This window comes from Molossus molossus, unplaced genomic scaffold, assembly GCF_014108415.1.
Source record: "Molossus molossus isolate mMolMol1 unplaced genomic scaffold, mMolMol1.p scaffold_m16_p_16, whole genome shotgun sequence".
Taxonomy (NCBI): domain Eukaryota; kingdom Metazoa; phylum Chordata; class Mammalia; order Chiroptera; family Molossidae; genus Molossus; species Molossus molossus.
The window spans coordinates 19637528-19661603 of record NW_023425351.1 but is presented as its reverse complement, the minus strand read 5'-3'; the positions used below and the strand labels follow the sequence as shown (position 1 = coordinate 19661603).

Genomic DNA, 24076 nt, shown 5'->3' with positions numbered 1-24076 from the left:
ACTTCTGGGCCATGTCTCTAACTATTCCTGATTGATTCACATAAAAGCAACATTCCTTGTTTAAGAAGAGGCATATTCCTCCCTTTTCAGCAATCAGTAGGTGTACCCCCTTTATTTAATGATAGATACTATTGCTGCTAAGGAGTCTACTTGATCCTGTAAGACTACTAAGGAGTCAGTGCTGGGATCAGTCCAACAGGTGATGATGACCATCTATTCCACAGGTAGAGTCCTCAGGCACTTGTCATAGACTGATCAGCAGGTTTCACTGTCTTCTTAAGGGTGACCTGCAGGGGATTGTTCTGGCTGGTGGTCACTCTCTAGGCAAGCTGGTTGTCATGTCGCAGGCGAGCTGCGTTCACCCATGATGGTGGATCCAGGTATTCAGACCTGCAACCTTGAGAGCTGTGGGAGTGGTTAGTATGACTAAACAGATCCCTTTCCAGGTTGGTTTGAGGGGTTCCCTTTTCTGGTCTTTTATCCAGACTTGGTTCCCTGGTCTGTGGGGGCATACAGTTATTCCCAGGGAAGTGGGTATTCTATCAGTTACCCACATGTACCTCAAGAATGGTTTTCCCTAAACCTTGTAGTTGTTTTTGGATTTCCAAATTTATCAGTTCTTTTATATCATACTTGAATTTGATCAGTAGGGGAGGTTGCCCATATAAAATTTTAAAAGGGGAGAACCCTATCTTTGCCTGAGGGATACTAGGTACTTGCAGGAGAGCTAGGGGTAGTATATCAGTCCAGAGCAGGTTGGTTTCTTGTCATAGTTTTGCCATGGTCTCCTTAAGGGTCTGACTCATGCGTTCTACTTTCCCTGAGCTCTGGGGCTGGTAGGCTGTGTGAAAATTCCACTGGATGTCTAGAGTTTTAGCTACCTGCAGTACTATTTCTGCTATGAAGGTTGGGCCATTGTCCAATACTATAGTCACTTGTATTTCGTATCTCTGGATGATGTCTCTCAGTAGAGCTTTGGTTACTTCTCTTGCCTTTTCAGATGAAAACCAGGAAATATTTATTTCTTCTACTGGGTTCTATTTCCTATAAGTTTACCTCTAGATCTTCAAATGGTGCTTGGTCACAGCACTGGATCCTGGTGGGACTGTTGGGGCCCTGTCTGGCATTGTTTTGAGTACAGAGGAGACAGTGTTGGGAGACCAAGGCACAGAGGAACAGAAATCAAGCAATCAGGTAGTGGTGTCTTAATAAGGCTTCTAGGAAGGTTCTTCCCAGATGGGTGAGTTCATGTTGGAGAACTAACCGATAGGCTATTTGTTCTTTGTTATATTTCACCCCTCCTGTTGTGCCCATTCTCCTTCTTGGGCCTTGTATTTTGGGGTTGCAAGCAGTTCAGGACCCAGCATGATTTTTGATGGGCTGTCTGTTCTCTTGCAGGTTGTTTAGCTGCAGCGTCTGCCTGACAGTTTTTTTCTGACACTGAGTCTCTTCCCTTTTGGTGTCCCTTGCAGTGGATGACTGCTACCTCTCTTGGTTCCCAGACCACATTCAACAATTTTATGTTTTCACCTTGTTCATTTTATTCCCTTCCCCCCTGCAGTAAGGAGCACTCTTTCCTTGTATATAGCCCCATGTATATGTAGTATGGCAAAGGCATAGCTTGAGTCAGTATATATGTAGGCCCGCTTATCATTCTTGAGTTCTAATGCCCTCACCAGAGCTAATAGTTCTGCTCTTTGGGAAGACCATTCCTCAGGGAGGGCCCTTTCTTCCGGAGTCTCGGAATCTGAAACTATTGCACCCAGCATATCCTTTGCCCTCATTCATGTAACTGCTACCATCCGTGTACAGCTGCCTCCTTGATTAGCAATGTGGTGGTCACTAAGCCCTCAGACAGGGTGGCCAGCCTGCCACAACTGGGTCAATTTGCTTTGAAAGGTAAGCTACTGGTCTGTGCCGAGGCCAAAATTCCTGGGTTAAGACTCCCAGGGACGTCCGGGAGTCCTAAGTCTGGTGCCTCTGTGAGCTTGGTCTTTATAGCTGTAAATGCTTTCTCTTGATCAGGGCCCCAGACAAGGGACGCCTTTTCTTCTCATTTCAGGGTTTCATATAAGGTTTTTGCCAGTTCTGAAAATTCAGGTATCCATATTTGAGAGAACCCTGCTGCTCCCAGGAGTTCCCAAATCTGTCGACAGGAATAGTGCAGACTGCCTGTTTCCTTTCAGCCCCTCCTCTTCATTGGCCAAAGTCTGGGTAGCGGCTGGGTGGAGCAGAAGTTCCTTGTTTTTCTCACTGGCCATTGGAGCACTCATTTTTCCAGTGTTTGGATTCCTTGCAGTAAGCACATTGGTTCCGTCCTAGGGCATCTTCCTTTTTGGTTCTTTAGTTCCTCTTTGTCGCCCCAAGGCTACGGCTAGGAGAGCTGCCTTCCATTCCATTCTTTGATTTGCCTCCTTTTTGGCTGCTCGTTTATAAAGACTGCATTGGCATACTCTCTGAGCTTCTTGTACTTGAATGAATACAGTGATACCTCGGTTCTCGAACGCCTCGGATTTCGACCAAATCGGTATTCGACCAGGAGATTCGAGAAACTTTTGTCTTGGAATCCGAACAAATATTTGGAACTCGAACTTCCGAGATGAGCCGAGTTGAGCCGAATGGCGTTCATTCGGCCCAGCGCGTCTTGCTCGCGTCATCAGTGTGAGTGCAGAGAGAGTCACGCTTTGTGGAGTCACGCTTTACACTGAATTTAACCCTTAGACATACTGTACACTTTTATTTCTTGTTGAGACTTATGTTTTTCTACATATTATATACAAATTAGGCCAGTAAATAGGCATTTTCTGGGGCTTGGAACGAATTAATCCAGTTTCCATTATTTCCTATTGGGTTTCATTGCTTCGGTTCTCAAACAATTTGGTTCTCGACCGTCCTCCTGGAACGAATTATGTTCGAGAACCGAGGTATCACTGTATAGCCTAAAAAGCCTGAAACACCAATCAGAAAAAATATATGTACCCCCATGTTCATAGCAGCACTATTTACAATAGCTAAGATCTGGAAACAGTCCAAGTGTCCATCAGTAGACAAATGGATAAAAAAGCAGTGGTACATGTACACAATGGAGTACGATGCAGCTATAAGAAAGAAAGATCTCTTATCCTTTGAGACGACATAGAGGGACCTGGAAAGTGTCATCCTAAGCAAAACAAGCCAAACAGAGAAAAACAAGTATCATATGATCTCACTTATTTGTGGAATATAATGAACATAACAGTCTGAGGAATGGGGTAGTCCCAGAGACGTGGAAGTGACAATCCCCAGAACAGGGGGTGGTGGGGGAGAGATAAACCATAGAACTTATATGCATGTATGCATGAACAAAGGTCATGGACAACAAAGATGGGGACAGGGCAGGGAGGGAAGGGGGGGACAATCAGTGGGGCAAAAAGGAGAAACATCTGTAACAAAAATTAATTAATTAAAAAAACAATACAAAAAAGACTGTATTGGCAATTTCCAGTCATTTGATAGCATTCTTCCCAGCAAATACCTTTAACTTTTGAGGATTTTGTCTGATGTCAGTCTATGCCTGTCCCACAAAGGCAGCATTGACCATGTGATGGTTTTCAGGGGCCTCTGGGTCAAACGGAGTGTAGACTCCGAAGGCCTCGCAGTCTCTCAGAGAAGTCAGCCAGACTCTCACCTGGGTTCTGTAAGACCTCAGAGGTCTTTGCCATGTTTGTGGGTTTCTTGGTCCCTGCTTTCACCCCTTAGCAGTGGTTCTCACCCTTCCTAATGCCGCGACCCATTAATATAGTTCCTTATGTTGTGGTGACCCCTAACCATAAAATTATTTTCATTGCTACTTCATAACTAATTTTGCTACTGTTATATCTTAGGTGACTCCTGTAAAAGAGTCGTTTGATCCCCAAAGGGGTTGCGACCCACAGGTTGAGAACCTCTGCCTTAGAGAAAGGCGAGTTTTCTTCCTTCCTCTGTATTTGGGTCCCAGCAGGGTTCCTCATCTGGTAAGCCTTTCATGCCAGGCTTCTGTGTCTAGATGTCCAGCTGGCTCCGGGGTCTGGAGCCACTTTCTGGCTTCGGTGACAATCCACTGGTTTTCTTCTGTGTTGAATAGGGTGAGTAAGAGTTGTTTATAGTCAACCCAGGTGGGGTGATGAGTCTGGAAGACTGATCCCCCCTTTTGTAGGGTCCCATCAAGGCCCATTCTCTATGGACGCCTTGTCTCCTGCAGTGGCAATTGCATTGCTGCTGGGGGTTTTGGTCCCTGGGTCCCCAACCTGATTTGTCTTCCCACTGGCTCTGCTAACACATAGGCCAGTTGTGGGGGTGAGACAGATAAAGTGGAATGTCGGGCAGGTGAGGTTCCCCATCCTTATGTAGCGGGCGTTTGGCGGTGGCAGTGGAGGGGCCTCTTCTGAATCCCCTTGTAATACAGGAGGCCACTTACTTCACCATGAAGTCTTCCTTTCACCTCGTGCCACAAGCACCTTACATTGGTCCTGACTAGTAACACAAAATCAGACACAAGGAGGCCTGATTTGAGCTATTTCCAAACACTGGTATATGTAGGGAAATCGGTCCAGATGGTCAGAGTTTCCAGTGACTACCCTATACACGGCCTGGACTGTGGGGACATAAAGCGTGCCTTTAAAGGGCCACCCCACACCAAAGGTGGGCCGTTCTAATTCACAGAGGGTGCGTAGTTTTCTGGGGGTCCATTTGACCCTGTAAACTTCTGATAACCCCTTTTTAAAATTATTTATTATACGTTCCAGAACAGTGGGTTTAGAGGAACTTCCCCTCATAATGATATTTAAGATGGTTAAGCAAACCTCCCAGTGAACAATGTCAGAAGAACAATGGTTGATTAAAGACCTACTCAATTTAAACCATGACATTAAAAACCCAAAGAGGAACATGAACATGATCAAACACACCAATGATTATTAACACGAAGAGACAGAAGTGTGTAGGAATGCAGTCTGTCTCCAGGCAACATCTGCATGACCTGTGTGTGGGGGGGGGGGGGGGGCATACCTTGGCAGGCAATCCATGCCAATTCACTCACTTGCTGTGAAACCCATTCTTAAAAACTTCTTTAAAAGACCATGACTTTTAAACTCTATGTTTTGTCGAATGCAGCATTCAAAACCAAAAAAAGGAATAGTAATTGCATTCACATCTTAGTGTTGCTTGGCGCTATTTCTTAATGGGTGATTAACACATTCTCCCTTAGAACTCAGTATCTTCAAAGTCACCGAAATGCCATTTCCTGTAATTCTATAGGGACAGCTTCTAAAATAGTCTAAAAAGGTAAGACCATTCACATTAGTTTTCTGAAATTCTGGGGACCTACCATTAGAAAAAAGACTATGAGTGAGGTTTTTGTGTGAGCTTTGAATTTGTTTTTTAAACATATGTGTAAGCAAGTACTATGTGTCAGTCATTGTGCCAGGTTTCGAGGACAGTAGTGAGCATGGTGGGCAGAGGCCCCACCCCCACTCGCAGAGGAGGAGGGCCATCCTCTGGCTGAGTGCACTGGTGCAATGAGAGCAGACACACAGGTGGCAACGGGGTCCTCCGGATCTAGGGGAGAGGGAGGTTCAGAGGGCTTCCTGGAGGAAGTGATATTCAGGCTGAGACCTGAAGGATGAGTAGACATCAACAGAGTGAAGAGGAGAGGAGAGACTATTTTAAGCAGAGAAAATAGTTCCATGTAAAGACTCAGAGGCGAGGAGAAAGAAAAATCAACAGGGCTGGGGCCTAGATTTCATAAATCAAAAAAATGTATAGCTGGAAAGATATGCAGGAGTAAAGGAATAGATCCAGATTACATAACATTACGGAATATTCAAGGACAAAAGAAAGCCTCTGAAATGTATGTTTTACAGTGGTCACTCCCCAAAACATGGGCTGCGGGGGGAACACAGGGGAGATGAGGACAGGTTGCGAGAGTGGAAATGAAATGACGTCAGGTCAGACTAAGACGTGCTTAGGAGATGGAACTGCAAGGGCCTGGTGAGAGCAGGGAATGCAGATGGGAAGTAAGGAAGAGTGGGGGGTCAGGAATGATTCTGGTTTCTGACTTGGGCAACTGGATGTCCTTCAGAAGACAGGAAATGTCGAAACACAAGCAAATTGTGATGGCAAGTGAGAGATTCTGTTATTTAAATTTTGAACATGTTGAGCTTGAATACCTGTGGAGATTTCAGGGAGTGGTATCTGCTGAGATCTGGATCCCTGAGCGCAGGAGAGGAGCCTGGGATGAAGATCTGGAAGTCCTCAATAATTCAAATCATGAACGTAGATAAGGTCTTCGGGCAGAATATGAATTGTGAGAAAAGAAGAGGACCTGCCAAGTACCCCAGGGAATAGCAAATCTGAATGATAGGCTAAGAAAGACAGTCTTGTATCTGTGCCAAGTTCCCTAGGAAGGAAGGCTTCAGAGAACAGCTGTGTGTTGATACGTTCTTTGGGATGTCATGCCTCAGCAAGGTCAATGAGGACAAGAACACAAGTAAGTCAAGAAGAAGGGCAAGCAAGTAGAAGGTGATTCATTGCCAAACTCGCCACAGCCTCACAGGGTAACATCGCCAAGTGCTTATTCACACGGGGCATCTTCAGAAAGGTCATACTGAGCCTATCAAATAGGTGTTTTGTTCTGTTTCCAGGGTAAGAAAGGGTAAGCAATTTACCTGCTAAGCTTTTCTCATTTCCTGCCTTTCATTGCTCACAGTTTACCCCTGCATTTGCAGGTTCTGTTACCCTGTCTTCTCAAGCAGCTGCTGGGAAAGCCTGGGTCCTCAGGGGTTCTCGTGTGTTAAATTTGGATCCTACAGCTGCTGCAGCTCCCCCATGGTAGGCATCACACAGGCTATGTTTATGTCGGGCCCTTGTCCCCACTGGAGGCAGGGCCAAGGGAAGGTGACGGAAGACAAAGCAATGGCAGTTGGCAGCCAGGACTTTACAACAGCTGGAATGATGCAGGCCACCACTGGACTTATCTAGCCTGACATCAGGGTGAACTGCTAAGACTAAGGAGAGAGGTAGACCTCTGGGTACCAATATAACTATGAAGAGTATGTTCTATGAGAAAGTCTAATAGAAATGGCCCAAGATGGATGTAAGTTAATGTTAAAGAACACAAAGGAAAAAAGTGTTTTATCCATGCCAAATATTTCTGGTAAGTCAAATAGGATAAGAACTGTAGTGGGTTTGAATGGTTTGTCCCTTCGTCCGGCAAAGACACTTTAACTTTCCTACGTCAAACCACACTTCCTGTACTCTTGGCTCATGAGCTCTGGATCGAGTTAAATCCACCTACTGGTCTCAGAGTGAGAACATGACCCAAACACATATCATCAGAAATCCATCTCCTTGGTCACAGGTATGACATGTCACTATACTGGGTCATTTCATGATTTTTGCAGGAACAATTGGGAAAAGGTTATAAATCCAGACTTTTCAATTTTATGATCTAAATGCTCTTTTTTTCTAAGTCAGTTTCAGCTGGATTTCTATCACTTGCAACTGAGAGAGGTTCCTGATAACTCCAAGGGCAGAAATGTGGCCAGTGGGTTGAGTGTCAGGATCACTAGGGCCTTGGAGGGAACGGGTGCAGCGCTGGGAGCAGTCAGGTTACACTGACTATTCCCTATCCTCTCTTTCAGTTCCACAAACACTGGTTTACCTACTGGGAAAGGACGAAGAAAAGGCAACTTTTGGTGGGAAGAAAAATGCCAGCCACAAATGCATTCTGTTTGGTGTCTCTGCTCCGAGTTACACTTGTATAACTTTCTTCCTCTACCTCAGCGTCTGCGATTCCACCCTTCAGGTCTGTGAGCGGTACCACCCCAACCGCTGCTGGGCTCCTGCTCTACCCCCCATGGTTCCACACACCCTGGCCCGACCCTGGTCAGCATTTCCTTTGTAAATAAAGGCCTCCTTGAAATATCCTAATTTGAGCAAGCCATCTTTTTGGGGATCCTGACTGATCCAAATGTCAAATGTTTATATCCCAATGTTTAATAAGGAACATAGAGGCCAATATTCTCACTGAGGAGTTACAACTAGTTTGTTGTTGGTGTTGTATTGTTTGTTTTTGTTTTTAAGGGAGTGTTTGAGACTTCCCAATCCTTCTAAATGGTATTGTTAGACAACCAGAAGAATATGCTACTATTTATCTGTCTTTCTGTGATATCACCTACCCATCCCAAAGTTACCAGAGAGTCATGTTTGCAATTTTGAGGGCTCTTTGTAAAGCTGAGTAAATCAGATGCTCACCTCATAAACTCAGTGGAAAGAACACCTATAGGGTTGTTATTTTTGGTTATGGCTGAAGACTAAATAACAGCTAACACTGATTTTAAATATCAATTTGCCTTTTATTCTAAATAGCTTTTGTTATTTTTCCCCCAAATAATTCCCAAGACAGTAATATGCATTTGAACAGCCATTATTCTGCATCATTCACACCACCTAGCACACTGCAAGGTACAGAGCAGGTGATTAATAACTGCTGGATGATTAGCTTGTCTGCATAATTAATTTTTATACAGTTGTCTACAGTCAGTTCTATAGTTATATATGCAGGCAGGTCATCTTTACCTTTGTGACCTCTAAAAAATGGGACCTATTCTGCATTGTCACATTAGCTGGATGAAAATAACACCCAAAGACAAACTATATGGTAAGTATTACTTACAGGAAAGGTCTTTAACTTTTAGTCCCTTCTCCCAACCCCATAATCAACTCAATTCACCATTTAAATAACTGAAGACTTAAAAGTGATTTTCAGAGACGTAATCCCAAAAAAATCAGTTTAGAAGATAATATGCTTCAACACAAAAATGTCCTCATTAAGCCTGTAATAGCTTTTTCTGAACACAAAACTGTAAAGGAAAGTTAATTTACATATTTCTAATGTTTATTAAAATCCACTGCAATATCCATTCTTAATAGGCTTATCTGTATTTTTAAGTTGATTTTTTTGGAACTCTATTTCATTTTTTGAATTCTCATTTATGATCTGAGCTCATATGACATTAATAACCCTGAAAATTGCCATCAGCAACTTTGAGTCAACAGATGATAAACTAGACAGTGTTTACAGTTGTTATGGAGCAAGAAACGTAATGGAAATAATGTACATGCTCATATAAAATAACACAGAATCTCACATACATGTACACACACACACAAACAGGTCATCAAAAATAATGCCAGAGAGTGGAGCAGGCCGGCGGGAGAGCGCTGGGCTGGGCACCATCCCGCCAGGACCACTCTGCTGAGCCTGCGGTGGTCCAGCCCCCCCACCCCAGAAGAAGGGGACCACCCCTGGCCTCAGAAATACACTTTAGGAAATGACCTCAAATTCATGGCTACAGTGTTTAACCTTCCACTCTGGACCAGCAGTCAGATTTATTTTTTAAATGTTTTCAGCTATTTGGTATTTTGTTAGAAGAACAGGGTGACATCTAGCCTAATGTTCTTAATAAGTATCCTCATGGGAGGCATTCAGATGATGCTGGACAGAATCATCTAGAAGGGCAGATGAAGCTGAAGGCAGATGCCCATCATCATAAATATGGAAACACAGATGTCACTGAAACCCTCTATCAGAAGGTGAAATTCTTTGCTGGGTTATGGCAGGACCTCAAATCTAGAACGACTGGAGAAATACTCCAGAGCTGGGTGGAGCCAGCCCTGGATAAAGCATTGTTTGTGAGCTCAGGAGACGGCAAAGACCTCCTCCTGTGCGATTAAATGCCAAAGAAGAAAGAGACCAACGACACTGGAAACCAGTTAGAGCTGTTCAGAATGTTCATGACCGTTACATAGAAAATGCTGACTGGGTCCTGAAAGCAGATGATCATACATACGTCATACTAGAAGAGTCGAGGTGGCTCTGTAGACCATGATCCTGAAGAGCGGGTGCACCTGGGGGAAGGTGCAGGCACCATGCGAAGGGGGCTGTGTGAGCGGAGGAGCAGGGCACTGAGCAGAGCAGCCTTGAGACCTCTTGATGGGACTAAAGTGAACACCTGTGCTCCTGTTTCCCTCTGAGGACCCCACCGGAAAAGAATATTTTCATTCTCTTTTGCCGAAATACAACTTAATACAAGGTTTCTGTACCTAGAACCCTTTGGTACCAGAAATGTAACCATTATCCACCTGGAGAGGGTCTGGGTTGCTGTCTTTGTAGTTCCCTTTTACTGTGCTAATGCTGCAGCTGTGTATGAGTTAGACGACCTCAGTCATGGTCATCCACACGGTTGTTCACACAGATAACAAACGGCCTCACCCAAGAATCTACTTTTTTTTTTTTTTGATATTTTGTTTAGATTGAGTGGGGGAGGGGGGAGAGAGAGAGAGAGAGAGAAACATCGATGTGAAAGGTACACATCGAGTGGTCGCCACCCCTACAACCCAACCAGGGCCAGGGACAAACCGCAACCAAGGCACATGCCCCAGCGGGAACCAAACCCGGGTCTCTCTGGACCGCAGGCCGACGCTCTAACCGCTGAGCCAAACCAGCCAGGGCCAAGCATCTACTAAAGGGAATAAGCAAAGCAGACAAAAATAAGATCCAAAAGCAAACTTCGGAAACCCTGAAAAAAAGCCATGAAAGAGCAGAGGAAGTGTCCAGCGTGGCACTGAGGAAGGGCCTCTGCACCCTTGAAGACAACGCTGGGCCCGTGGGTGCCGCCTCGGTGCACACTCCAGGTGCGAATACTGCCTTGCAAATGGTGACCAGGTGTTACCACTCAGCCAGCGCAGTCACACCTGGGGACTGGGGCTCTTCTCAATGTCCAGAGGAGGCTTTAAAAAGGTATCTTTCTTCCTTTTTAAATTGTGTGAACCACAAATTATAATATAATTTGAAATTATGATTATTTTTCAGAAGAAATCTTTTAACCCTGCGGAAACATTCATTCTTTTGTTGATACTTATCTCTTGTGATAGCGTCATCCCAACCAGACATACTGAAAGTCTACTGATGAGGTAAATATAACATATTTACTGCAAATATATTGATAACATTTCTAATGGGGGGGGGGTTCTATATAAAAAGATGTTTCTTTGGTTTTCTTCAGCCTCTGTTTACAAAAAGCAGAACAGTTTCCTAAGTTACTTTTTATTAATTATGTGACCCAGCGCCTCCAGCTGCTTCTGTGTGAGGCACACATTCATATAATTTTCACATGGTGTCTCCGAAACAGTTCACCTCCTAGAGCATAATGCTTGAGCAACTAGCCAAGGCAGAAAGCACACGAAGAGGAAACTGTATTTGGAATAAACTCCAGACCTAAAAGTCAGTGTTTTAGTAAAATGCCAGCTATTCTTACTGTGTTTATTAAAATTTATAATACTCTGGTTTTAAAGGGATATTTGTTTAAACTGAAGTGGTTTTATGCCACATGGAATTCTTTATTTGCTGAGGTGCCATTGTTTAGGGTGCTCGGCTGCAAACCATGTTACTGTGTGCGGTGGGAACCCCTGGGTTGAATGTGCGGGTGGATGCTCTTTCTGCCGACTGGTGACATCCAGCAGAACTTACTCTCCAAAGACTACTGATTGGGATCTCTGAATCCTCAGGGATGTGGGAACGAGAACTGAGTATTTGCCCTGTGACTGAGTTTTCTATAGGAATTTCATTAAAGAGTGTTTAATGTTGTTGTTCTCCATCATGTTCTCAGGCAAATAAGTGGGTGAGCTGGTTTTGGCTAGACAAAAAGAGAAGAAGGAATCTTTCAAACAGTGGTCAAAGGAGAGATTTCCTCTCCTGTTTTCTACCAGATGTGCGGGCCACTGAGAAAATAAGGCAGTTACACGTACTGAGACGGCCCTGCTCCATGTGAATAAAACGTACATGATGCTAAACAGATCTGCCTTAACGAAAATTCTAGGAGGAAATACTGATGTCGGTATGTTCTTAAACTCAAAATGTGTGTTTGAAATGCAATGGCACGCAACAAATGAACAGAACTTAACCCTTACACACAGTTTCTGTCTAATAAAAACTTCATTCTTATTTTTATAATAAGCAGGATTTCTTATAGAAAAGGGGGGAATCAGAATGCCACTTGTCCTGAAGTGAGCCAATAAGACATGTTTTGAAATGATCGTGGGTCTTGACTGTGTCATACACTTAGTTCTGCCTAGTGGCTCATCTTTTGCTGGAGTGAAGAACCTTCACGCAGTTCCTGTGGTCTTTTCTAAATGTGTTTAACAAGTCATGAATTTTCTCCACTATTAATATTTATTTATTCAGATATTAATAGCATTTTATAAACAGGGTTTTTTAAATAGCATTTTATAAACAGGATATTATCCCAAATGTACTTATTGCCAGCTATGTGTAACTAAGAACTAGTCCACTTAATGCTCTTTCTTATATCAGCACCACTCTCAGAAATGTCTAAATGGCATTTATAATTGATCATTTTGAACTCTTTCCAACTATATAATTATGGTTCTTTTTATTTTCAACATGTTTAGAGGTAAGAACTTACTGTGTGTTTCATGACTTGTATAAAGCAGTTTTAAAATCTTTTTTAACCCTGGCCAGTTTGGCTCAGCGGTTAGAGCATCGGCCTGAAGTCCAGAGAGACCCGCTAAGGGCACGTAGCTTGGTTACAGTTTGTCCCCAGCCCTGGCTGGGTCATGTGGGTAGGAGCCACTCCATGTGTCCCTTTCATGTCAATGTTTCTCTCTATCTCTTCCTCTCTCTCCCTCCCACTCTATCTGAACAAAAAATGGGAAAATGTCCTTGGGTGAGGATAAAAAAAAATCTTTTTTAGTGTCTTTGTGGTCGTTAGTTATACAGACAAGATAGCTTGAATGCAGGATTTTGATAAAAATTAATTAAAAGCATCAGAATGTTGAGGACTTAAATAATCTTTAAAAAGTCAGAAATTAAAAGAACAAATAATTTATGAATAGTAGCCTAAACCTTGTTGATTTTTACTATCTTGAAATAATGACAATGTCGGATACTCATTCAAGACAGATCTATGGAGTGCTTTGTGGGTGTCTCATGAAGTTGTTTTTTTTTATAATTTTTTATTTATTTTTTGTTACAGATGTTTCTCCTTTTTTACCCCATTGGCTCCTCCCTCCTCATTCCCCCCGCCCCGTCCCCGGCTTAGTTCTCCAAGTCCATTGATCATGCATACATGCATATAAGTTCTGTGGTTTATCTCTTCCCACCTCCCCACCCCCTCTTCTGAGGGATGTCAGTCTGTGCCCTACTTACATGTTTCTGGGTCTACCATATTCCTCAGACTGTTATGTTCATTATATTCCATATATAAGTGAGATAATGTGAAATTTGTCCTTTTCTGCTTGGCTTATTTCACTTAGGATAATACTTTCCAGGTCCTTCCATGTCATCTCAAAGGATAAGAGATCTTTCTTTCTTACAGCTGCATAGTACTCCATTGTGTATATGTACCACAGCTTTTTTATCCATTCGTCTACTGATGGACACTTGGGCTGTTTCCAGATCTTAGCTATTATAAATAGTGCTGCTATGAACATGGGGGTACATATATTCTTTCTGATTGGTGTTTCAGGCTTCTTAGGATATATTCCTAGAAGTGGGATCACTGGGTCAAATGGCAGTTCAATTTTAATTTTTTGAGGTAACACCATATTGTTTTCCATAGTGGTTGCACCAGTCTGCATTCCCACCAGCAGTGTACTAGAGTCCCCTTTTCTCCACACCCTCGCCAACACTTGTTGTTTGATGATTTGTTGATGGCGGCCATTCTGACAGGTGTGAGGTATTACCTCTCATGAAGTTTTTAATATTTCTCTCTTTGCCTTTAGATTTCAGCTCATTATAATTAATTAAAGGACCTTAAACTTCTTGAATTTTATGTTATTCCCAGGAATTACAAAACAAGGTCATTTGATTATGTAACTTCTTCCAAAATACATTCACAAATACTGCATTCTAGTTTTAGTGACCCTCTGTTTAAAGTTTCTGGGGGAAAAAATCAAAATTTTAATTCCCATTGGATTTAGCAACAGTATCCAATACATTATAACAGAATAATTACAGACTTTTTATAAGAGTAATAAGTTCCCAAGTGCTACTGTTGTTGCTGAGGGAACCACACTTCAAAAAACACACAGACCGAGTTTCTTCTTTACTATTAAATACTCTAAATTCCAGAGGAGATTTTGCAACTGTAATAATATTAAAATATAAGTCTATGACCAATATTTAATGTTTTAAAAATATGATAAACTTGATCAGTACATATCCTAGGTGGTTATTTCATATTTGTTTTGGTATTATTTTTCCATTTCCTTGAACCTACCGAACTTTATTCCTACCAAGTTTGGCACAGTTGTAAATGGAAGAATCTCCAACTTGAGTTACTAGATTTTTCATGGTAGCTTTTCTGCTTCATTTAAGTTTCTGGTTCATTAGATTCTTTCTTGGATAATTTAAATTTCTTTGTTCACAGTCCTTTCATTTCCATCATCATTAACTTCCATTTTCTAGCTGCTCTTGATGCAGCCTTCACGAAGTTAATTTGGGTGCTGTTGTTAGTGAGATTAGAATTTTTATTACTCACTGATAACTTTTTAATCATGAACGTTAGGTTCTCCCATGACGTGGAAAGCAGCGAGGACAAATCTGCTGGCTTTTAGGCTGCTCGCCCTCATTTGAAACTAACATTCTGCACTAATCTTAGATACACAATCATTAAAAATTAAAGTCAGTTAGATTTGTGCCTCCTGTCTCCCTTCCCTCTCAACAAAGGAAAGTCATTTCCCTCATTTTCCTTTGTGTTGAGTGGGCCTTCCTTTAGAAATAGACTTAAGGAGTCTGGGGGACAAGCTGTAGATTAGTTTTTACCAAATGTAGCCTCTGTCGATTAAAAAATTGACTTATAGTTTATACACCAAAATTGAAATTGAAATTTTAGTGCAGATTTGTATAAGAAATGTTACTTCTCTTCAGGGAAACGAATCTAAAGCCAGTTTTAGAGTTGAATTATGCCTTACTTCAGTTCTTTTGTCTCAGTATGTAGTTTAAATTAATTAAATTTAAATAAGTTTTCAAGCCCCTGCAAATTATTAATAATTTACATTAACATAGTAGAGGGAAATTAATCTTGGTGTTAAAAAATGTGTTATGACACACTCAATGTTTATGTGTTGGATTTGTTTAAATGTGTCTGGTATAATAGTGTCATGAGTGTTTTTCAAAAGAGCCTAAACGATTTGTCTAAGTAAAAAAATAAAGGTAATTTTTAGAAATGTTTTTAAATACTCGTAGGCCACTTTAAAGTAACAGATTTAAACCACTGCATAAAATAATTATCATGCTAAAAAAATTACCAAAAAAAAAAAAAACTTTCAAAGATATATTAGGTTAGGCCAATTACAAAATAAGAAGTCCAAGAAAAAGAAGTATGGGTAAAAATGTCTGCACTGTAAAATTAGTATATGCAAATGTGACTTGTGTCCTGGGCTCTCTGTGCACAGTGACAGGTTCTGGTAGGCAATAAAGATGACTACTTCATTTATTCAATTGCAGCAAAATCAATTCTTAAATACTGTAGGGTTTAAGTTCTATATTTCAATAAAACCAGAATTTAAAACAGCAAGCATACAAACTTTAAAACATGCAATAACGATTTTATTCACATCTATGCGGTAATATCCTTAGCAGATAATCTAGCTAAGAGCTTAGTGTCTTAAAAGTCATTATAATACTATCTCATATAATTCTGTAAAGAAAGCTGTTAAAAGAATCTGCAAAGATAAGATAACACATATCAGTTTTCTGAAATTCTTGGGAAAGAAAACAGGGCTTGAAAAAATGTGAAAAGACAAAAATATTTACAAATGTGTTCATACATTAGACATATTTTTAAGCCAATCACCTTGTCAAGGTTGGGGGAAAGCAGTTATAAACTAGACAGACAGAGGCCCCAGTCCTATACAGGAAGGACAACTAAACAGCCCTTCTCTGAAGTGTAATGATGCCCCAGTACTGTGGCAGTCACAGCAGTAACCCCCGACCTGAACTAGCAGAGGGAGTGGAGAGCCAGGAGGGCCTCTGGGAGAAAGTGACATCTAGGTGAGACTTAATGGATGAGCAGAAGCCAGCAAGGCGAAGAGGCAAGAACAGACTCTTTCAACAGAGAAAACAGCTCATGTGAAGACTCAGAGATGAACAAGATCATGGGGCCCTGAAGACACAAAAGCTGAGTAGGGCTGAAACCTAAACCCTCTTGATGTTGAGAGGCAAGAAATGAACCTGAAAATATAGGCAGAAGATGGGGCATGAAATGCAGACTTCGTAACATTAACGAATGTTTACATAAGGACAACAGACAGCCTTTGCCTGCGTGGTTTCAGGGACGGTTCTCTGAAGGACGGGCTGGAGCAGAGCAGCGAGGCGGGAGCTCGGCTGGTGGAGGTCACGGCAGTGGAGAGGGAAGAGTGTTGGCGAGTATCTGGAAGGCAGGGCTGTCAAGGTCTGGTGACGACGGATGTGGATGTCGAGGAGCAGGGGAGACAGGCATCTAGGTGACTCCAGGTCTCTGCTGTAGGCAGCTGGGGCGGGGTGGTGCCTTTCTCGAGAAAGGAAACATCAAGGGAATTGCCCTTTGGGTTTGGCATGAGAAAATACTGAGTTTTGGTCCTGGCCGGTTTGGCTCAGTGGTTAGAGCGTCGGCCTGCAGTCCTGAGAGACCCGGGTTCAGTTCCCACTAAGGGCATGTACCTCGGTTGCAGTTTGTCCCCAGCCCTGGTTGGTCATGCGGGTGGCAGCCACTCGATGTGTCCCTTTCACATTGATGTTTCCCTCTCTCTCTCTCTTCCTCTCTCTCCCTCCTGCTCTACCTAAACAAAAAATGGAAAAATGTCCTCAGGTGAGGATAAAAAAAAGAAAATACTGAGTTTCGAATAACAGCCTTCAGAAATTTGACAGACGCAGCCTGCCTGGTACCTTTGGCCTTTTGGCCTGGACCTCCGCTGGAGAAGGGGTGCTGCCTCTCTGGGCTCCAGTGCTGCCGGGACAGCGGACCCCCATCAGCTACGACAGATTGCGAGGATTCTGGGACAATGAAATGATTCGATCTTAATTTCTATTTCTCCCAAGCTCCTAAGTTGGGTACCAGGTACACAGCGGACTTCTATTAAATATGGGTTCAGACCTACGTGAGCACGAAGCAGCCTACAGGAGTCATTCAGTCTGAACTTTTCACAGATGATGGGCCTTTCTTAGAGCTGGACAAGTTTACATTTTGGTCAAATTTCCAAAGTCTGATCACTCTTAAGACTATAGATATAGAAATTTTTAGATCTATTTTATAATTCTTTTCCTCGGGCAACTACTCTGTTATTCAAACCGCAGTTTTCTCTCCCAATATTTCTCATCTACTCCTTTCTTACTCAAACTACATTCCCAGATTTGGGTGATCATTTCCTCCGGCCTAGACCAGAGGAACCTGCTCCTCGTCGGTCTCTGCACGTCCAGTCACTATCTGCTCTGATGCATCGTTCTACATCATACTCCCAGGTATTTAACTTCATTATTTTATCAGACATCTGAGCCTTTGTTACAGCAGAAGCATGGAATGACCCTATAGCTACAGAGTATATATACCTCTGTTATTGTACTTGTGATAGGTGAATTTTCATTACAATTAGTTGTAGGTATTTGTGTCTTTCTGTTTGTCAGTCTTCCATAAAATATAGCAAATTTTTTGAAGTAGGAGGATGATTCAGTGGATCTCAATTCACTTAACCAAACACAAGGCAACTAAATTAATTTAATTAATTCCTTAAACATTGTCATTTGGCAGCTAGAGATTGAGTTCTAAATTAGCTATTGGATGTGTGGTCTGAAACCTGACATTGTTTTGCTTATCATTTTATATCATGGACCAAGTCAAGAGGAACACAATGTCAGTTCTGGTCCCAGATTTTTAATCAATTCAATAACCATGTGCTTAGATTAGGAAAAACTGCTGTGAGCTCAAGTAAAAGTGATGATGGACTGAAACACTTTCTTTAAATGAAACATTCTTCTTTGCCATGTCTGTTTCTGCTTTGTATTTTTGCAGGATCTTGATTGAGACTCTACATTCTTCCAAGTCACAGACTATCTACAGTAAACAATAAGATGTTTTCTAATCATATTTTCTGATTTTTCACCTGCACCTGCAAAAAATATTTATTTTTCTGAAAGGAAAAGGGAACACATTTGCAAGGTTAATTTCCAGTGGGATTTTCAGAACAGCTATAGTGTTTTTTTATTTTTCTTTAATGTATAACTTGTGATTTAATTTTTATTCACAATGTACATTTATATTTGCATAAGAAAGAGACAGTGTGCCATTTTTAAACACCTCTTTATCATCTGAATTGCTGAAGAAAAAATGCTAAAGGATAAAATACAGAATTTTAAAATCTCATATGGGATCAACTTCCCTAATCCTCCAATATTCTGCACTAATTAGCAGTGGGAGACAACTGTCTTCCTTGTGAAAGGTTTGGAATGAATATTTTATCCCAATTTTCAGATTTTCATGGCAGCTCAATAATGTCAGCTCAGCCTTTCTTTAATCGGTATCCCTCTGTAATGAAAGTTTGGACTTTCGACCATAGGAATGATCATCTGAATTTTCTCTTAACAGAATGAGCATCAGCTCGGCTGGCATGCGATCCAAAAGCTGTCCTCACTCATTTGATCCAGTAGCTTCCTCTAACCACCGTCAAGCACCTGCCAAACCAACACTATTAGTCAAGAGTGATCAAGGCACCCCAGAGAGTTTGGCTCAGCAGTTAGAGTGTTGGCCTGTGGACAGAAGGGTGGTGGGTTCGATTCTTGGTCAGGGGCACATACCTGGCTTACAGGTTCGACTCATGGCCCTGGTTGGGGACCTCCGGGAGACAACCAATCGATGTGTCTTTCTCACATCGATGTTTCTCTCCCCTCCCCCTTTCTACTCTCTCTAAAAATTAATGAAAAACTATCCTCAGGTGAGGATTAACAACAACAACAACAAACAGAGTGACAAAGTCTTTTTCAGCAGGGTAAGAAAACTTCCTTTGCAAAAGCAGTCAGACAAAAATAAAGCTCCAAGACGATCTTTTATCCTTTTCAGCCTGTCAATTTGCAAACTATTTCTGAGGATGTTTTAAAGAAGCTGGTTCTATGGGGTATTGAGGGGAGTGGTGAGGGGTGGCCCAGAACCGGCCAAGCCCTTGTCCCTCTTTTTTGTTGTTGTTGTTTTTCTGGTTTGGTTTGGTTTTTGCCTCATTTTTACTTATGCTGGTGAAGGGGGTCAATGTGAATTACACCACCCTTCTGGGGCAACCCCTGTGTACCAGACCTCTGCTGAGCACGTCACACACATTGCCTTCTCATGCGATTCCACGCTGCAAATCAAAAAAGTAGGATTATTATCCTTCTTCAAGAAGGAAACTGAGTCACAGTTCCTTAACTTAAGAGAGTCAAGTCAAAAGCAAAGGGTGAAAATTTAGAATCTCTTCTGATTTCTCAGCAGTCACCGTAGAAGACAGTGGAGGGAAGCCTTCAAACTTCGGCAGGAAAAGTCTTTCTTTCTTCGATTATATTCTGAGCCAGTCTATCAATCAAGCCAGAGCAAAATAAGGATATTTCAAACAAGAAAGTTTTCGAAGAAACACCGTTTCTTAGGAGCCCATGGCAAACAAATGAGGTGAAAATGGAAAAGAAAAAGAGAAACTCATGGGCCACAGGGAACAGGAGACAACAAAGGATGGAACGGAGCTTTCTCTATGCTCCTGAACTGCCCATGACTTTCTCGGGATAATGAGACGGGAGCAAAGGGGACGCAGCAGGAGCTGAAACGTGACTTTGTACTGGAGTTCCCTCCTTACTGCTCTCGGACCCCGCCACCTCTCTGTGTGGGCAAGCCTAGGCTCGCTCAGCAGATGCTGACAAACATGACCCAGTCCTGCCCCAGTTAACCTGCTGGCCCATTAAGCCCGCAGCAGAGGTCCTAGCTGAATGCCATTCAGACCCGGGGGTGAATGAATGAGACCGAGACAAGCCAACAATCCACTGGCCAGGTCCAGTCCAAACTGCAGCTTCGCAAACCCAGAAGCCAAATGAACGCTGATTGTTGAAGCAGCTGAGTTTGGGGTAGTTTTTATGTGCTGTAAGACATAAATGATCACAAAGTTGGAAGCTAGATATGGGGTGATGCCAAAAGGAAAAGTTAAAATATGTGGCATCGGAAAAATAGTGAAGACACTGTTTGGAACTTTATAAAAATGGTGATCTGTGTTATTTAGAGAAGTACAAAAATGGGCAAAACTAACCCCTTCAACCTTGGAAAAGAGGCAGTGCCTAGTGAACTTGTGGATTTGCTAAGAAGATCATCCGACAGAATCTTAAGTGTCATTTCTTTGCTTTTATACTGTGTGGGGAAAAGAAAATGAGTTAAAGAAAGAATTGTTGAGTCTTAAAGCAGAATTTAGAAGGCCTATTAACTTTCTCACATTTCACCTCTACATACCGTAAAAAATTTGTAATGGTGAAGACCAAATCAAAAGGGTGGCTATAAGAAAAAATGTTAAGATCTATAAAAGTTTCATGGTAGTGCTTAGAAATACCTTTTAACTAGATAAAAAGTATTCTAAGATACATAAAGTTTTAAGGGTTTTATTCAATCAAAGGAGTCACCAGCTTTAACTTGCCTAAATACCATGCCTACAGACTCCCAAACTGCAGTAGCAGCAAGCAGGCTGAGATAGCTGTTCACCTGCAAAATGGGCCATTTTTTTTTCCATGAGAAGGACATTTCGGAGACAGAGCCGACAGCTCAGCAGAGCAATGGACTGGGAAGCCACTCTCGGGGAGCAGAGCCAAGCTCTAACCGAGGAGGGCCTTCTGCTTCCGGAGTGGGGAGTCTGACATATTTGGCCTCAGGATCCCAGAATTCTTATGAATTAGTGACTGCTTCTGACTGCAAGTGTCTGTTGTGGTATTTACATCTCTGTGGCATGGATTGTGACGGGGACATTCATCTTGTCTTAGTTCGCTGGTCTCTGGACACTGCAGACTCAGACGAGATGCTGGGATCGGGGACTTCAAATCTGATACCCTAATCAATTAAGACTTTTGAAGGATCTGAGATGAGGGACATATTTTGCATGTGAGAGCAATGAGCAATGTCAGCTACTGTAGCCAGAAAGCACAGGTCAACTGTGAAAATATCCACAATGCTTTGTAGCTCCCCCCATCAAAGGTAACATTCCCTCCAACTGCATGAGTCTAGACTGGCTTTGTGACCTCCTTTGGCTAATTGATTAGAAGTAAATATGATACAAACAAAACATTGCAACAGTCTGAGTATACTGGCCATTCCTCTCTTGCTGCTTTTGGGACCGTGTGAAGAAGTCTGAGCTGCCCAGCTGGATAAGCAGAAATATGTTTTCCAATCATCACCTATGCCCAGCTGAACCACCTAGCTGACAGGCAGCGACTGAAGAACACATACAGAGAGAGCCCAGAGAAGAGTAGGAGAAACAGTTGATCCCAGAACAATTTACCAACTCACAGATCATAAGCTAAGTAAATAGTTGTTTGGGGTAGATCATTGCATACAAATGGCTGATACACTCACCATGTAGCAATTGGCCAGTGATTCATTCTACACTTTATTTCTGTTGTTTATCACTCTGGCCACACTTTCATTCCAGCCTGTCCCGGTTTGGACAGATACAAGTTTAAGAGTCAGAATATACTGCATATGTGTGCTGCTGCAGGTCTGGGAAGCAGTGATTATTCAACGTTTTGGGAAAAAGATTAGTGATGCCTTGAAAGACAGCTAAAAATTTAGAGGGCAGACCATTGGAGAGACACATGTCATGTATGCCCCCGATAAGGATACTTATAATTATTTCATTCCTCTAGTGTCTGTTTGTTTTTGTTTGTTTTTTTAATATGCCAAAGTCACAAAGTTAAATTAGTGCCACAGCCAACAGCCACCTGGAGGGACCCTCATTCCACTTCATCTCCTGGTCCCCACTGAGCTGGCTTCTGAGGTGATTTACTGGTTTTCTCTCTCGTCCCCATGAGTAACAATGACCCTCTCTGTAAAAACCCACTACGTGCGCCTCCTGCTCTAACGAGGGCAGCTGAGGCTGGACTTGAGTTCAGATCCTGATTCGATGTGTTGGGGGTAATTACATGCCCCTCTTGATGTTCTGTGAGGGTTAAATGGGATGATGCATGAGAAATACCTTAGAGCCTTGTGTATATTAAACTCCTAATGTTTTAGTAGTTTATGTGACTGGCAGGTATACCACACCTCAGCTTGCGTGTCCTTGTGCCGACACGGGGTTTGTAAGACTGGGGTGCCCCAGCGGGGACTGCCACTCAGGACGCAGATGGAGGCTGCGCCCTTGTTGTCCTGAGACCTGTGCAGTCTGTGCGGCTCTCCGAAGGGTAGAAGGGCTTTGGTCACGGTGGGCTCATCCTCTCTGGCCTCCCGGTGGCCACAGGGGGAGGTTCGTCTGTTTGGCTGAACTGCAACCACCTCTGAGGCGCTGTCCTGGGGTGGGGTGGGGGGCTGGTGGGGGGCGTGACATTTCCTAGACTGAGCACAGCAGCAGGAATCATGGGACCTGGGCTTTGTGCCGGGTCCCAGCACTTATTTGCTGAGTGACCTTGGGCAAACCACTTCTCTGTTCTTTCAATTAGAGGGAAATAATCGATCTGATGGCTACTTTTCACCAAGATCTAGTAAAGATTAATTTAGAATATCTGGAGCAATTTCAGAGGGAAACGCCACAGGGATTAGAATTAGTTTTATCGTCCATAATTAAATCTATAAATAGTGAGAAGTATCCACACCTGAATTAGACATTTAAAAATGAGACGGCACCTTTTCTTTTTTTTTTTGGAAATCTTTCTCAGGAAAATGAAGACCAATTATTTGGTCATATATGTGGAGATGATGGACTGGAAAACACGAAGACTCTGGTCCAGCGCAGCCTTGAACCCGGCTCTCCAGCGAGAGAACCGCGGCTGGTGGCGGACGAGGTGCAGGTCGGGTGCTTCAGACCAAAGGCTCAAACACGAACCCACGAAGGAAAGGAATCTGGGGCATTTACAGAATGAAGGCTTGGGAGCGTAACCCAATTCTGGATATAGGGATTTTATAATGAAACGATAACTGTGGAGCCTTCGGAACACACGGAGGACCACTTTCCCTAATTCTTCCCTCGCGTCCTCGGGGCCACGTTATAAACCTCTGCCCATCAGAGATTTTCCATTCCGGCCTTTCCGCCTTCGGTTCGTCCCACCGAGCCCCTGCTGTGACCCGTGCACTGGAGCATGCTGTCAGGTGCACACCTTAATCTTGCCATTTTTTAAGGAATTTTAAAACGCTCAGCAGAGGCAGTGTTCAGAGTAGCTGCAGAAGCATGCTTATGTCATTCAGTTAGTTGAAAGCGGTTTCTTCCGAGTTGGGTAGCTTGGCTCCTGGATCAGCAGGCTCCTGCTGTGGTCTGGACCTTCCGCTGACCTCGTCCACCCTTCCCAGTCGGTCCTGGGACATCATGACGGTTGAGGACCATGACGCCCTTTTCTGTCTGAGCTACAGGCCACCAGGCTTTTTCTGGCTGAAACTGATCTTCTCACAGACCCTTGACCTCCCAGCTGACAAGTCCCCCACTGGGCTCATAGAAACAAATAAAATGGCAACTTATTTTTTTTCTGGCTAATCTTCTCATCATCAGCCTTCATTTCCCTGGGCTGGGGCCAAAAGTGAGAGGGAAGAAAACAGAGCAATCCCACAGTCGATTATTTCAGGGGAGATCATCTTTATTGGGTACTAATGATTTGTTCCTCACCTAAGGAAAAGGTGAAAATAACACACTGTATGACCTTTGACCAAAGGAGATTTACCACAAAGCGAATGAAGCTTAAGCTTCCAGGCCCTGCAAGGCACAGACCCTGTCCAAGGTGCTGGGAGGGGCATGTGTGTCTGGGAAATCGAACCATGATCAGTTTAGAAATCTGTCCCCCTCATTCATACTTCCTCTCTGTCACATTTCT

General features: G+C 42.8%; 1 pseudogene; it reads left to right on the top strand.

Moving 5' to 3' along the window:
• The first annotated feature begins 6107 nt into the window (after positions 1 to 6107).
• Positions 6108 to 10053, top strand: LOC118631872 (annotated as a pseudogene).
• Positions 10054 to 24076: the final 14023 nt, after the last annotated feature.